Source organism: Vicugna pacos, chromosome 7 (genome assembly GCF_048564905.1).
Source record: "Vicugna pacos chromosome 7, VicPac4, whole genome shotgun sequence".
Lineage (NCBI taxonomy): Eukaryota > Metazoa > Chordata > Mammalia > Artiodactyla > Camelidae > Vicugna > Vicugna pacos.
Window position 1 is genome coordinate 40,382,038 of NC_132993.1, and position 6,137 is coordinate 40,388,174.

Consider the following 6,137-nt stretch of genomic DNA (forward strand, 5'->3'; position numbering starts at 1 on the left):
TGGCTTGCTAGGGCTGCTGTTGCAAATGTCACAGGCTGGATGGCTTACGGAACAGAAATGTATTTCCTCACAGTTCTGCAGGTCTGAGACCCAGGCGTTGGCCAGGTCGGATTCTTCTGCGGCCTCTCTGCTTGGTTAGCAGACGGCCATCTCCTCCCTGCGTCTTCACGTGGTCTTCCCTGTGCGTGTGCCTGTGTCCTGATCGCCTCTTCTTTAAACGACACCAGGCACACTGGACTACAGCCCAACCGCATGACCTTATTTTAACTTAATCACCTCTTCAAAGGCCCTGTCCCCAGACACAGGCACATTCTGAGGTGCTGGGGGTTAGAACTTCAGCATATGAATTAGGGAGGGAGGGATTCAATTAAGCCCATAATACCTCTCATGCTCGAATTTCAACCCCAGTAGCAGGTGGGGGACTTATCTTCATCCAGTTCAGCCTGTGGTATGAGTGGCCCACCCTGTTATCCCCACCCCACGTGTCTCCTCCACTGCCCCTGACTCTTCAGCTGACCTTCCCTGCAGGAGGCCTCCTTCCCACCCCAGCCCACACTGAGCTCCCATGGGCTCGGCTCCTGCTCCTGCCCCTGCCCCGCCTCCCAGGCTGATGTTCCTTCAGGGGAGCCGACATCCCCATGGGGCCCTGCAGAGGCTGTGCCCAGGGTGGCCTCGGCCCACTCTCAGAGGCCAGAGGCAGCAGGCAGGACGAAAAGGGTCTAGCGGTGGGGCTGGGGAGGCTGCCAGGCCACTCTGGCTGTGGAAGTGAAATTAGGGATTTGGAGGTGAGAAGAGGCCTCTCCAGCCCCACCCCCAGCCCAGTCAGCCCCTGGCCCAGTGTCCTTGGGTAGGAGAGGATGGTTAACAGATGTTCCAGATGTTCCCAAGGGCTTCTCAGCTTCCAAGTCTAGAAGAGGGTCAAAGGGCAGCCTTGTGATTTCCTGGCAGAGGAGCAGTACTAACCATGGGGGCCAGTGGTTTGTAAAGTTTCCATGTGCCTCGTCCCACTTTTGTTCTAAATACTTCTTTTCCACGTGTCTGTATCTCTCTAGCCTTGGTCATCTGCCCTTCTGGCTCTCGGTCTCACGGCTGCATGAGGCTCTGTGATGGGGAGGGAGGGTCTCTGTCAGGGGCAGTTCAAGTCTGTTTGGTTGGAGATTTATGTTTGTTTTCATTAGTGTAGCCCCAGTGTCTGGGACAGTAGCTGGTACATAGCAGAACACATGTTCCATAAAAATTTTTAAAGAAATAAATGACAAGGATGAGCAATCTTTATCTCAGGCCCCTAGTGTACTGTTTAGAGCACAGAAGTGGTGGCCAGAGGACAGAAGTTCCTCTGTAAACATGGACAGCCAACGGGCAGGTTAGGGTCCATGGGAGCATCAGTGGGAAGGCAGGAAGGGTCAGAAGCAGGAACCTGAGCTCTTAAGGTCTGGGTCCAGAGATCAGGAGAACAGGAATGGAGACAGAGCAAGAGAAACACAGACTGGTAGTGAGTCTGTTTTCTGTCATCACTGGAGGTAAGCAAGATTAGCTGTACACCGAGTCCAGGAAGCTGCCCAGAGGAAACATGCCAGAAACCCTGAAACAGTAAATATTCTCATACTCTATGGTGATGCAGAACTCTGACTCTAGACCTGGCCCTGCCTCTGGCCCCTGGGACCTGGGCAGGCCTCTTGCCTGGTCTGGGCCTCAGTTCCCTCCTCTATATTGTGGCAGGAAGAGGGATGACCTTGAATCTCATGACAGGCCTGAAAATCTATATTCTTGAGCCTTGGGACAGTCTGCCCCAAAAGGGTGGGCCATGGTCCCCCTCAGAGCTGCTCTCCTGAGGAAGAAGAGGAGGACAGAGGACAGTGCGGAACCCTGGTGGAGAAATGCAAAGGCCTCAGTGAGAACTGGCTTTGCCCTGACTCCCACGCCTGCAGCCAGCCCCCATAGGCCCTCAGCCCCGAATTTGTTGGCTCCAGGGGTGCAGGAGAAGTGGATGAGGGCTTAGCAGGGTCAGAGGCCATGGCATCCTCCGGGGAGCCCAAGCTGGAGGAAGGGGCTCCAAAGAACGCATGTTTGGCAGTGGAAGGGCCTCAAGCTAGGAGGCAGGAGTCCTGGATCCCTGCCTTACCCAAACTAATTTTCTGTGTGACCATGGGCAAGTCACTCTCCCTCTCTGAGTCCCAATGTCCTAATTAACCAAGGTTAGGTCTAGGCTCTGCTGAGATGAGGGCAGGAAAGAGGCAAAAGGAAGCAGACTGGGTCCCGGCCTTCAGGGGCTCTAGATATGATTGAAATTTGGGAAGGAGGAGGAAGTGCCACGCAGGAAAGGAAAACCATGGCAAAATCTGTAAAGCCAATCAGGGCAATGACAGTTTACTAATCTTTGCCCTGCCTCCCTGCCTCTTTGTGAACCATGAAAAATAAAAACCTCTATCTGCATGTCACTTTTCAGGACTGGATTGCCCTCCAGTTCATCATCTCATTCGATCTGCAAGTTGACTTCAAAGCTCAGCATCACTGAGAGGAAACAGGCGCTAAGGAGGTAGGTAACCCACACAAGCCATCTCTCTCGTTCCGTGGGTGCCCACAGCCCCTGGGGCTTCCCCGTCTCACTCGTGTCATTGCCACCTGTCCCCTGGCTGGCCTCCCCACCAGCTGTGACTCCAGGAGGAAAGGATAGGGGCTCTCTGATCCGCATCTGTATCTACAGTGCCCGGCGCAGGGCCTGGCACCCAGGAGGCCGATACTGGGGCTGAATCAGAGCTGGATCCACCCAAAGAAAGGCCTAGAGCAAAACAGGAATGTCAAAGAAAGATTTCTTTAGATGATTTTAGTTTCAAAGAATTTGATATGGACGCTTCAGGGAACTCATGGGAGAAATCCAAATCCTAGACCTCCCTACGCATATTTTAATTCTCTTCCCATTTTAATTCTTTTTTTTTTACTCTCATTTCTGCATTTTTTAATGCCTACTTGGCGTTAGGCCCTATTGAACAAACTAATCAAAACACTCTACCCTCGTGGAGCTTACATTCTAATGGAGAGAGAGAGATGATTAACAAGGTAGGTAAATAAGTCATACAGTATTTTAGTTGGAGGCGCCAGAGTAGGAAGATAAAGTGAGAAATTGGCATTAGACATACCGCCGGCCACAATTAGGGTTGAAGAGTGCCATTTGGTCAGAAACCATTAACGAGGTGAAGGAATGAGCCAAGCGGGTATCTATGGGCAGGTTGCTCCAGGCAGAGGGAACCACAGGCGCAAAGGTCCTGGGGCAGGAACAGCAAGATATCATTGTGGCTGGAGCCAAGTAAGTACAGGAAAGAAGAAAGGAGATGAGTCCAGAAAGGCAGACATGTAGGCTTTTTAGCCCTCTGTAGTCCATTGTAAGGCCTTTGGTGTTTTGCGTTGAGGAAAACAGGGAACTACTGGAGAATCTGGCAAATAACAAGGTTTATTTTGAATTAGTGTTGGGAGCGGGGCAGAGGATTCATATTCTTCTCTGAATCCAGCTTAGGCATGATCCCATGTCTGACTAACTCCAAACTGAGTGCTCACTCTGGCACCCATGCCACTAAGAAGGGAGAGCCTAGGAGTGGAAGGGTCCTGTTAGCTTTGAGGGCAGAGCCCTGGGCTGAGGCCTTGGGCCAGGGTGAGGGAGGGAAGCCAGAGGCCCATGGGGCAGCCTTGCTGGGCTCTCAGCAGCTCTGGGAAGGAGTGTGGCTCCCGTGATAATTCACCGTCTGCTACACAAGGAGTGTGGCGCTGCCCTCGGGTGCCAGCTGTGGGCTGCAAGAGGAAAGGAGAAGCCTGCGCTGGGCAGAGATGCCCGCCCCAGGATGGCTCCGTAGACTCAGCTGGAGTCAGGGCTGTGCTCTCCTCGGGCGGGTCCCCTCCCCATGCCCCCAGCAGACCTCTCAGTCACTCTGCCCTGAGGTCACAGAATGAGAAACTGCTTCAAATTAGACCTACAGAATCCACAGGCCCTCAGGGAGGGGGCCTCAGAGGAGCTCAGTGGCAGCCACCACTTGGGGTACAGGAGGGAGGAGGAGGTGTCCCCAAGGTGAGATGAGAGGGGTACATTCCGATCACCGCCTGCCTAATTGGACTTATGTGCCTGCCATCCAGACCCAGGTTCGAACCCAGTTATGATGTGTATGAGCTGCATGACTTTGAGTGAGCAGATATCACATGCTGAGCCTGGTTTCCTTATCTGCAGAGTAGAGAGAATACACCACGTAAACCATGAGGCTTAAAAGGTGATGCACATAAAGCTCTCCGCACAGAGCCCGGTACCTGGTGAGCATACACCACTCACTGGTCCCTTTGATCAGGGCTCCAGCAGTAAGGAGACTTCTCTCCCTGCCAGTCCCCGAGCTGGGCTTGGCTCTGCAGTCGGGGGGGCAGGGGGGGCTTCTGGGCTCAGCCTGATGGGAGACCCTGGGCTGTCTACAGTGGACCCAGGAACTTAAATGGGACACAAGAAGTGACCTTTGGGACTGTTCCTCAAACTTGGGTTTTTACCTCATTTTCACTGTGACTCAGCATAAACATGCATATATATGTAACACAGAAATAAAGGTTTCATGACACAGTACTTACCCTCCCCAGGCGTGATGCACTCTGTTTTTACTCTTTTCCGTTTCATTAAAAAGATGAAATGCTAGTCACAACCCAAACACAAAACAGAGCGCACGTGAAGCGGGGCCCTGGGTCTGGCAGGCAGTCGGGCTCCCAGAGGGCTCTGGGAGGGCTGTGAGGGCTGGTGGCTGGGCATGTCCACTGCCACGTGACTGTCTTCTTCAGGTCCCGCAGGGCGACCAGAGGCCTAGTGAGCAGACCAAGGAGGCAGACACTCCTGAGAGGCAGCTTCAGCCCCTCTTAAGGAGGGCCCTTCTGCCCAGCAGAGCCACCTCAGGGGACCGTTGCAGGGCATACTCAGGCAGAGACTAGATGGTCACTCCTGGGACAGCCTGCGCAGTGTGTATCTGTCCTGGGAAAGACCAAGGGACCGGGACCCGAGAGAGGCAATATAGCACGGTGGTTAGCACAGACCTTTTGCTGACAGATTGCCTGGGTCCAAATCCTGCATCCATGACCTCCCAGATCTACGGCCGCAGGCAATCCACTTAACCTCTCTGTGCCTCAGTCTTCTCGTCTGTAAAAAGGGGATGATGATAATTTCTCAAAGGATTCTCTGAGTGTGCGCGCGCGTGCATGCGTGCGTGTGTGTGTGTGACCTAGGACAGTCCCTGGCACTATTAACGTTTTTATTGCTGAGTCAGATGAAAGTGCTTACTGGCTGAAGGCCAGTGCAGTTGTGTGCTGACATGTGTCATATGGGGCCTCTGGGTTGACCCTTCTCTCTCCACGGCCCTCTGGCCAGTGAGCCAGGTTCTCTTGAGACAGTGGGGGGCAGGGCTGCTGCCCACCCAGAGGACCTAGCCCAGGCAGCATGGGGGGCCATCTGCCCAATCCAGCCCCTGCCTTCTGCAGAGGAAGCTCCTGCCATAGAACCTCAGCCGCCCCCACCTGACACCCCACCACAAACACCCCCCATCACCCATCGTTCACTGGTAGTCTGCTCGGTGAGGGGGAAGAGGGGAGGGTCATCCTCAGGATCACATTTAGGTCCTTCTGGGGCCAGGGGTCTGTGTAGGGCCACAGAAAAGAAAAAAAAAAAAAACCGGGAAAGGTCCTCGGTTCGAAATCCAGATCCTGGTGTTGGTGCAGCTTTACACCGTCCCTCTCAGGTCCATCCACATGAACACTGGGAAGACCTGCACCCATGATGCGGGATGCTGGGGGAACTGTGCCTGGGGGAGGGGCCACCTTGCACTGGAACAGGGTCCCCTGGACTTGACGCCAGTGTGCTGGATCCATCTGTGTTTCTCCCCTGGAGGGAAGTGTGGGCTCCCACAGGGCGCCTTCCCCCAGGTATTAAGGGGTATGCCACAGACCACGTGACAGGCAGGAGGGGCAGTACTACAGAAGCAGGGGATTCTTTCCAGCGTTCCTTACACCAAGTACCAATTACTGAAAACCAGAGACTCACACCTCTCGTGGGCCCTGTTCCCACTTCGCCCACAGGGCTCCCCTCTCCCCACCCCACAGCCCTGGCCCCGGAGTCAGACAGCCTGCAT